Source organism: Ictalurus furcatus, chromosome 19, assembly GCF_023375685.1.
Source record: "Ictalurus furcatus strain D&B chromosome 19, Billie_1.0, whole genome shotgun sequence".
NCBI classification, from domain to species: domain Eukaryota; kingdom Metazoa; phylum Chordata; class Actinopteri; order Siluriformes; family Ictaluridae; genus Ictalurus; species Ictalurus furcatus.
In genome coordinates this window covers 3,956,719-3,965,142 of record NC_071273.1, presented here as the reverse complement: position 1 = coordinate 3,965,142, position 8,424 = coordinate 3,956,719, and the positions used below count along the sequence as shown (strand labels likewise).

Here is an 8,424-nt window from a genome sequence, read left to right as displayed (position 1 = left end):
TCAGAAAGCTTACTTCTAGCACAGGGGTGGGCAATCTTATCCGGAAAGGGCCGTTGTGGGTGCAGGTTTTCATTCCAACCAAGCAGAAGCCACACCTGAATCTATTGAAAGCCAAGATCGCATAGTTTTGCACCGATGACATATGAAGACATATGAAGACTACTATCGACACTGCGACCGTGACTCAATTAGAGAATAAATGTGAGGATTTGGAGTCGAAGTCACGGCGCAATAACATTAGGATAGTGGGATTTCCAGAGGGCGCTGACACCTGTACAACTGCTGCTGTAGCGGTCTTGTTAAAGGAGGAGTTTGGTCTGGAGAAGGAGCCGGTTTTGGACCGGTCCCACCGGACCCTTCAGCCGAAGCCCAAGCCTGGTGAACGACCACGAGCTATTGTGTGCAGATTCCACTATCACAGTGACTGTGTTGACATTTTACGCCGTGCGAGAGAGATCCAGCGGATTAAAGTGAGGGATTTGACCATCTCCGTTTTCCCTGACTACACAGCCAAGACAGCCCGGGCCCGGGCCGCGTTTAACGAGGTTCGGCATCAACTTTGTGGTATTGAGGGCGCTCGCTATGGAATACTTCACCCAGCTCGGCTTCGCATTACATCTAACGGTGTCCAGAAGGACTTTATTTCAGCGGAGGAAGCAGGAGACTATGTTAAACTCTTGATATCGGGGTGAACTGCATCACCTACACAGCGGAGTCTTTTTCGCTCTTCTATTATTATTATTTTTTGCACTCAGCCTTCCAGCTCTACAGAATTCAGATTTTTATTGAAGATATTGTCGTTGCATTACTCCACCTAGATTTTGTGGACTCACTCGTCTTAAATCTACTTCTATATTAATGTGCTTCTCTGTTTTGAGGCTCTGACCGGGTTAGAGTTGCTGTTTATTTAATTTTATAAGTGTTATCTCCTCGGCTTTACGTGCTACACTGTTATATTCTTTGTTACAAGTCTCTAAAAGGTAAGGACGTTATATTTATTATTGTGTGCAGACTGTTTATCAGTCTTGGTAATTTTGTTGGTTAGTTCAGCTTACTCTTCGAGTTGTTTTCACATTGTGGACAACGTTCGGTTTTTGTAGGATACACTGCTGTCTCATTTGTTTATGGAGACTTTGGGTGTGTGGGTGTTTGGAGGATTGTGAGAGTAAGCAGAACATGCCAATGCTTTGAAGGATGTGAGTTGGAACAGAGTAATGTTATTTAATTGCGAATCTGTTTTTAGAGGATTTAAACCTAACATGGTGAACAAATTATATTATAGAATTCAGGCAGTTTTACTGGGGTTATCTCATACAGTGTGGCAAGTAATAATCTGGAAAGACCTTTGTAATATTACAGTCTAAAACTGGATTTAAATAGAAGCAAATTAGTAAATGAATCACATGTAAATGACTCATACGTAAATGAATCACATGAAAATGTATCACTTGAATATGAATCACATGAAAATGAATCTCATGAAAATGAATCATACATAAATGAATCACATGAAAATGTATCACTTGAATATGAATCACATGAAAATGAATCTCATGAAAATGAATCATACATAAATGAATCACATGAAAATGTATCACTTCAATATGAATCTCATGAAAATGAATCACATGTAAATAAATCACATGTAAATGAATAAATAAATTAAAGATGAAAACCAAGATCAACTGATTAAACAGGTGGAATCTGGTGTGTCTCCTGCTTGGTTGGAATGAAAACCTGCACCCACACCGGCCCTTTCCGGATAAGATTGCCCACCCCTATTAGTTAATAATCATACATTGTCTAATGTCCTTTACACATTCCTCAACTTTATTAAGCTGATGTCTGTCATCTGGCTTTGCTGAAACATACAGCTGTGTATCATCAGCATAACAGTGCAAGCTAATTCCATGTTTACAAATAATTTGACCCAGAGGTAGTATATATAAAGAAAAAAGCAGTGGGCTTAAAACAGAACCTTGTAGAGCACCAAACTTCACCTGAGTATGCATAGAGAAGTCTCCATTTACATCTACAAATTGACCGCGATCAGTCAATTCAGACCTGAGGCAGGAGAGGGCCCTTAATGCCAACGTTTTATAATCTATCAAGGAGAATAGTGTGATTAATGGTATCAAAAGCTACACTAAGGTCAAGCAGCACAAGCAAGGAGACACAACTCTGATCAGAGGCCAATAGTAGGTTGTTTACTACTTTTACTAGCGCTGTCTCTACGCTATGATGAGGTCTAAATCCTGACTGATACATTTCATGAACGTTGTTCCTATGTAGGTACGAGCATAGCTGCTGTGCTACAATCCTTTCTAATATCTTGGAGATAAAGGGGAGATTTGATATTGGCCTAGCGCTGGACAATTTATAGGGGTCGAGGTCGGGTTTTTTAGTCAGGGGTTTAATAACTGCTAGTTTAAATTATTTAGGTACATATCCAGTGCTAAAGGAAGAGTTGATTTTTTTTTTTTTTAGAAGGATTTGATTACTTCTGGAATAATCTGTTTGAAGAGACATGTAGTTAAGGGAGTATACAAGTTGATGAATTTGATAACGAAATTAATGAATTTAGTTTGGTCTCTCTAAGGGGAGTAAAACATTCTAATCATTGATGTGATAGTTATATTATTATCTACAGGGTTAATTATAAAACTGTCTGCTTTTAAATTAATAGTATTAGTAAATAATATAATTTTTTGTCTATTATTTTCAATTTTGCCAGTGAAAAAATTAATGAAATTGTCACTGCTATATAAGGATTTTGTGCAAGTTTCTGTGGTAGTTTTATTCCAAGTTAATGTTGCTACAGTATTGAATAAGAATCTAGGATTATTTTTGTTATCTTCTATTAGGGTGGAGAGATAGACTGATCTAGTAGCACTGAGAGATTTTCTATAGTTCAGGAGGCTCTCCTTCCATGCTGTTTGAAATACTACAAATTTGATTTGATGCCATTTACATTCTAATTGTTTAGTGGTCTTTTTTTAAGGTTCATGTGTGATCATTATACCAGGGTGCTAGCTTTTTCTAGCTTTTTCTCTAATTATTTTACTTTTAAGTGGAGCTACCTTATCTAGTGTGTAGTGGAGCGCTGACTCTGAGCATTCAGTCACCTGATCAAGTTCTTTGGGATCAGACAGTGATCCAATCATAGCTGATATCTCTGGGAGGTTATTGATAAAACTAGGGCTGCAACTAACGATTATTTTCATAATCGATTAGTTGGTCGATTATTATTATTTTTTCAGTTAATCGATTAATCTTTTTCGGGCAAACTTTCAGTACCATTTTTTTTGTTTGTTTTAAATAAATTCCACAAACTGAGTGTTACAAATATAAACTTAAGTCTAAAACTTTACACAACTGTTTGTCCAATTATATTTGACTGAAAAGAACCCAATATACACAGACACAAAACAGAATATATATTATTAATTTAGGACTGTAGTTTAATTCTGTGCTTTTTTTTTTTGCATCCATAAAAAGTAATGCATAAATACTATATAAAATATAGTATTTATGCATTATTTTTTATGGATGCAAAAAAAAGCACAGAATTAAGCTACAGTCCTAAATTAATAAAAACTCCCTTTCAGTGCACCTTGTAGTTTCTGTTACTCACTGCCTTTAGGCATATTGTTTTACTTTTGATCATAGAGTTTTAATTAGACATTACAGATCTTACTTGCGCTCCAACTGTGTATCACCGCATCTACACTGCGCATCTACACAAATACAACATCATATGACAATAAACTTAAATTAAACTAAACCTTTTAAGCAACTTGCACCAGTTTCCCCTGCCCCTTACACACAGTGGAGTGTGTATTTTGGATACAAACATAAGTTTGTGCTCGTGCATCACTGTCGTGTTTCAGTGCTACACAAACTCCGCTTTATAAAATTTGATCTTCAGGGTGTGTAATATAAAAGGCTCCCCTGCCTTAAAGGACTTGGGTCGCACACTTTCTTCCTCAGTCACTTGACAATCACACCTCCGTCTGATGGTGACTGAGGTCATGTTGGGAATAAAAGGTAATGTTGACATAAACAGTAAACTGAAGAAAATAATTGTCAGTGACTCTGTGTATCTGCTGAAGCTAGCAGCATTACATTACATGCGTATTACTTCGTGTGCCACTGACTAGGAAGCGGCTTCCGGTTAGTAGAAAACTAATGTGTTCCATTTGAGATGATATTACCTTTCTAAAATTCATAATTGGTTCTCAGCCATTTGTGAGCTCTGGACCCCTAGCATATTTCGAACAATCCACAAGGACACCCTCACTCCACAACAATTATAGGCTATATATTTAATAGTCATTTCTATATATTTTACTTTCTTTTATTAATATTTAACATTAAAAATATTAACATTGGACATTCAAAATTGAATCAAAACATTTCAAGATTTTATTTTTAAAATTTTTTTGTTGGTGTGACACTTAATTTGACTCTCTGAATAATTGTTTATTTTATCCATCAATGCGACACTTGAACTTGTCTACCACTCATAGATGTGTGGAAATTATCATTTCATTTGTAAATAAATTGAAAATATATCCATCAATGAACGATCGTCAGCTCAGCTAACATATGATATTTGTGAATGCACGCAAATAACCAAATTGATTAATTTTAAAACATCTCATTTGAATATGTAGTGATACATTTAACAAAAAAATAGAATATTAATTAAACATTTTTAAATCTTTCCTATGAACCCCTGCAATTACACCACTGACCACTAGGGGTCTGTGGAAACACTGCACTAGACAATAGAGTATACAGTGCATAGTGCAAGTGTGTAGTACGTCATTTGGGACACAACTTTAGTATTTACTCTCCGAGGCGTGTTTTCTGAACAGAAGTAACGTAATGAGTAAATGTACCATGCGCAGACCAACTAATTGATAGGGATTCATTGACAACAATTTTCATAATCAATTATTATCGATTTTATCGATTAGTTGTTGCAGCTCTAGATTAAACGTGCAGTAGCTGACGTGAATGTACCTTTGACGCGGAAGTGTGGCAAGGTGCAAATATTATGATCAATATGCAATTTAAATGAGAAGTTAATGATCTGAGATAGCCTCAGACTGCGGAAATGTGACATTTTCTATATTTAATCCGTATGTTAGTATAAGGTCAAGAGTGTGACCACCATTATGAGTGGGTCCTATCACATTCTGATTGACCTCTACTGAATCTAGAATGGACACAACTGCTGTTCTCAGAGGGTCTTTTGGGTTATCAAAATTATATTAAATTCACCAACAATTAATGCTTTGACTAGAGAAACAACCAGGTTTGAGCTCAAATCTACAAATTCACCTAGGAATTCAGAATATGGCCCTGTGGGTCTGTAAATAATAATTAGTGGAATCGACTCGGTAGACTTGTGGTTACATATGTTATACTAGTATAAAGACCTTTAAAAGAGTTGAATTTATGACTAGGTTTTTTTGTGATGCCTAGATTATCATTATAAAGAAGTGCGACACCTCCTCCTCTGCCAGTTAGATGGGGCTGATGTATATAATTGTATCCAGGAGGACTAGCTTCATTTAGTGTTATGTACTAATTTGGTTTAATCCATATTTCTGTTAAAGACATTACATTAAACTCCTGATCAGTAATAGTTTCATCAACAATAAGTGCTTTAGACGTATTTGATCTAATATTTAACAGTCCTACTTTCAGATTAAAGGTGGCGACTGTGCATTCAGTATGATCTAATTTTATGTTAATAAGGTTACTAAAACAAACTTTCTGAATGTTTCTACATTTTTTATTGACTCTGGGAACAGTTAAGATAGTCCTCTATAACCAGAGCTCTTTCAGGTTTGTCAGCGGGTGCTTCACTGAGGAGAGCAAACCTGTTGGACATGGGAAGAAGAGAGATGTGGGTGAGCATTAGTGTTAGCTTTGACTTTGCGATTATGCCCATTCATCGTCACCCATTCACCCTGCTGTGAGGGCTCTAATGCCACAGTTGGGGGATTGCTATCTTGCCTGAGGCATCCAGACTTTCCCCTACAGAAATTACACTGCTCTCACTGTCACTAACCCTCTCTAGAGTCTGGATGCGCACCTCTAATGATGCTATCTTCTTTGTCAGAGAGCTAACTAATATACAGTGAGGGAAAGAAGTATTTGATCCCCTGCTAATTTTGTACGTTTGCCCACTGACAAAGAAATGATCAGTCTATAATTTTAATGGTAGGTTTATTTGAACAGTGAGAGACAGAATAACAACAAGAAAATCCAGAAAAACGCATGTCAAAAATGTTATAAATTGATTTGCATTTTAATGAGGGGAAATAAGTATTTGACCCCTCTCAATCAGAAAGATTTCTGGCTCCCAGGTGTCTTTTATACAGGTAACGAGCTGAGATTAGGAGCACACTCTTAAAGGGAGTGCTCCTAATCTCAGCTTGTTACCTGTATAAAAGACACCTGTCCACAGAAGCAATCAATCAATCAGATTCCAAACTCTCCACCATGGCCAAGACCAAAGAGCTCTCCAATGATGTCAGGGACAAGATTGTAGACCTACACAAGTCTGGAATGGGCTACAAGATCATTGCCAAGCAGCTTGGTGAGAAGGTGACAACAGTTGGTGCAATTATTCGCAAATGGAAGAAAACAAAAGAACTGTCAATCTCCCTCGGCCTGGGGCTCCATGCAAGATCTCACCTCGTGGAGTTGCAATGATCATGAGAACAGTGAGGAATCAGCCCAGAACTACACGGGAAGATCTTGTCAATGATCTCAAGGCAGCTGGGACCATAGTCACCAAGAAAACAATTGGTAACACACTACGCCGTGAAGGACTGAAATGCTGCAGCGCCCGCAAGGTCCCCCTGCTCAAGAAAGCACATGTACATGACCGTCTGAAGTTTGCCAATGAACATCTGAATGATTCAGAGGACAACTGGGTGAAAGTGTTGTGGTCAAATGAGACCAAAATGGAGCTCTTTGGCATCAACTCAACTTGCCGTGTTTGGAGGAGGAGGAATGCTGCCTATGACCCCAAGAACACCATCCCCACTGTCAAACATGGAGGTGGAAACATCATGCTTTGGGGGTGTTTTTCTGCTAAGGGGACAGGACAACTTCACCGCATCAAAGGGACGATGGACAGGGCCATGTACCGTCAAATCATGGGTGAGAACCTCCTTCCCTCAGCCAGGGCATTGAAAATGGGTCGTGGATGGGTAGTCCAGCATGACAATGACCCAAAACACACGGCCAAGGCAACAAAGGAGTGGCTCAAGAAGAAGCACATTAAGGTCCTGGAGTGGCCTAGCCAGTCTCCAGACCGTAATCCCATAGAAAATCTGTGGAGGGAGCTGAAGGTCCGAGTTGCCAAACGTCAGCCTCGAAACCTTAATGACTTGAAGAAGATCTGCAAAGAGGAGTGGGACAAAATCCCTCCTGAGATGTGTGCAAACCTGGTGGCCAACTACAAGAAACGTCTGACCTCTGTGATTGCCAACAAGGGTTTTGCCACCAAGTACTAAGTCATGTTTTGCAGAGGGGTCAAATACTTATTTCCCTCATTAAAATGCAAATCAATTTATAACATTTTTGACATGCGTTTTTCTGGATTTTTTTGTTGTTATTCTGTCTCTCACTGTTCAAATAAATCTACCATTAAAATTATAGACTGATCATTTCTTTGTCAGTGGGAAAACGTACAAAATCAGCAGGGGATCAAATACTTTTTTCCCTCACTGTATACTTAGCACAGATGAAGCTGTTACTAACAACGGAGGAAGAATGACTAAACATCCTGCACTCAACACCTGAACAAGCTGAATGTCTGCCATATTAGGTATTTAACGTACCTTAGTTGAAGATTAGTTGATATTATTTAGACAAATCCGACGTGGATGGACTCCGCATGGTGTCTTTAGTAAAAAAAAGTAAAACAAAAGCATTCTTCTAACAAAAAAAAATTAAAATGACAGAAGGGAAAGTGAAACTACAGGAAATGAGAATGATAGAGCAAAATTATGATTTTTGATTTTTGCAAAACAGAAACATTGCCTTCCTTTTAACAACATCATTTAGACTCCTACAATTTAAAGAAGAAAAATAAACATTTGAATTCAATGAGGACATTAAACCTATTGAACAATTGAAACAGAAGATATAACTAGTGTAACAAAAAAACTCAGCAGAATAGTGCAAAAGAGAATAAAAAGAAAAGTGCAGTTTTAGTGTCGGGTAACATCAGTCCTCCATCTCACCTGATCGCAGAAGTTGAATGACTTCTTCCCTTATCCGTTCTCCCAGCTTTTCTTTCCACCCTTTTATACGAAGACACCATTTTATTTTTGCATCTTTCCCGGTCCAATATGCGACTTTTCAACTTACTGTTTAATGAGAGTTTTCATTTCT

The 8,424-nt window shown here is 37.9% G+C and overlaps 1 protein-coding gene across 2 annotated transcripts in view; it reads left to right on the top strand.

Moving 5' to 3' along the window:
* Positions 1–8,424, top strand: part of LOC128622961 (zinc finger protein 883-like) — a 37,229-nt gene that overhangs the window by 4,529 nt on the left and 24,276 nt on the right. The window contains exons 3-4 of one of the 2 annotated variants that reach the window (XR_008388481.1): positions 5,860–5,924; positions 7,767–7,855. The exons of the other annotated variant lie outside the window; for it this stretch is intronic. The gene's annotated coding sequence lies outside the window, so the exon portion shown is untranslated. The remainder of the gene's footprint in view (positions 1–5,859; positions 5,925–7,766; positions 7,856–8,424) is intronic. 2 annotated transcript variants of the gene reach the window in all.